The following is a 2197-nucleotide window of genomic DNA, read 5'->3' on the forward strand; positions in this document are numbered from 1 at the left end:
AATCATGATACATGTAATAAGAAGGTGAAAAACATCCCAATTAATCATAAATAATTGCATATCCTTTTTTTTTTGCATTTAAATAGTTCAAGCAGAAGCATATTATCCAATAAAAAAAATTATTACAGCATACAACATATGCTGAGAATACAAAATCATACAACAATATCAAATGAGAGTTAATTTTCCAATACATTGTGCACCAAAATCTATCCGAAAATAAAATAAATTCATAACTGATAGAGTTTAACATAAGTTAATTTTTATCATAAAAAAAACATAGAATCCAAGTTCTTTCAAATAAGAAATATGTGCCAAAATCATTCTAAAGGGTGAAAAAAAAAATTTCTTTAAAAATCATTTTATATTCTAATATTAAAATTAATTACACATGTCCCATGATAATTTCAATATAAAACCATGCATATTTGTCACACATAATATAATAAAATTAATTACGGGTAACAATAAAATAATTAGCATATTATAAACTCAATTTTCGGCAAAGTATATAATACACCATTCTCATAACATTAAGTTAAGGACAATAATGAGAATTATATATAATTATCAATAATCCATCTTTTTTGGACAAAAATATGACAAATTATTATTTATTCCACATAAAGCTCAAAAGGAGAGGAAAAAAAAATGAAAAACTAACTCCAGAAAGTAAAATAGCTTTTTCTTAATTAACTTCAAAATTAGTGCTTTGACTTAATCCTTACCAGCCCTGACTTTCTCCAGAGCTTCAAGCAAAGCCTTCTTTCACTTATCTGCTAACCTCTAAAGAAAATTTGAACGGGTTAGAACATCATCACATTTGTAGGAGTTAGGGTTAATAATTACAATCAAAAAACGACGACAACAACAACTTGCAAGATGACATGCACAAATGGAGCAATGGTTAAAATTTTATGGTGTTATTTATTTATTCATTTCTCATTTTCTCATGTAGTGGAGAATGGACAAGAAAGTGTTGGCCGACGTGTACATTGTTAAAGAAGAAATCACTTGTCTTGCACTCATTCAACATAGCCTCTTTATGTAAGTAATGTGTCTACTTCGAAATAAGCTATCAAGAAATTACATTTTGAAGGAGCACCAAAATTTAGTTATGAGTATGTATCTGCGTTGGCAGGTATGTTGGAGTTTCTAATGGTAACATCTCAATTTTGAAGCTCGATCAAGAACCATGGCATGTGGTATAGATGAAATACACCATACCTTCTCAGCTTCATATGGTGAGATACACATTTTGGCCTTCATCATTTTTTGGGATGGGTCCTTTTCCATTCACTCGTTCCATGTAAATATTGCGTAGAATACACCCCATTGATTCTCTAAACCAGCATTTTGATTGGAACAATAAAGTAAATAATATGCACTCTCTTAGATATAGCTTCTTGTCATTTTAAATTCCTTAATAATCTTTTTAGGGAATTCAATTGAATTGTCTAATGACAGACACACATACTGCCTCAACCAGAAGCGGAAAGTAAGAGGTGATATGCACAAAACCTTCCTCCCTTTAAAAAATTCCTATATAATTAATTTGGTGTTTTTTTTTTTTTTTTTGATAACAAGTGTTTTGTTTTTACTTGATCAAAACAAAACACAGACTGGGGGCTAATGATTACAAAAAAAAATAGAGTTTTATGTTTCATTAGCAGTTTACCTTCCCCACTTTGTGAAGACTCTTCTCCAGAGTTAAGGATATCAAGATGAAAACAGTGCAAACAGCAACAACAACCCACGTTGGTGTCTGATCAAGGTCTCTAGAGCTGCTGCTACTTCTACTTGCTGCCATGGCCAAACCTCCGAAGCAAAGCCATGAAGAAAACAGACATACGAATAGCATTTTGGAATTTGAACAAGACATGGATGGAAAAATGTCGCCTTTTGAGCCAGCCACAAGGTAGGAGGAATGTGTGATGGAGAAATATGTAACCTAGCTCTGTTGGATGGAATAGAAAGAGCGGAGCAGTGAGGAGCACAGATCAAAAAACAAAAGGAGTCGTTGTTCACGCTTTTCAGTGTGTATGGTTTGTGTGTAACTACGTAATGAAAAAAAAAATACTAATTTGAGTATATTTCTGCCTAGCAAAAACTCACTTCGTTTATCCCTCTATGCGAGTCAAATCATCTAATTGGAAGCTTCACATTGCCAAGATCATCCCACTAGAAGAAAGAGCTT

This window comes from Gastrolobium bilobum, unplaced genomic scaffold, assembly GCF_033153095.1.
Source record: "Gastrolobium bilobum isolate Gb01-03AN ecotype WA unplaced genomic scaffold, APGP_CSIRO_Gbil_v1 utg1885, whole genome shotgun sequence".
In the NCBI taxonomy this organism is placed as follows: Eukaryota; Viridiplantae; Streptophyta; class Magnoliopsida; order Fabales; family Fabaceae; genus Gastrolobium; species Gastrolobium bilobum.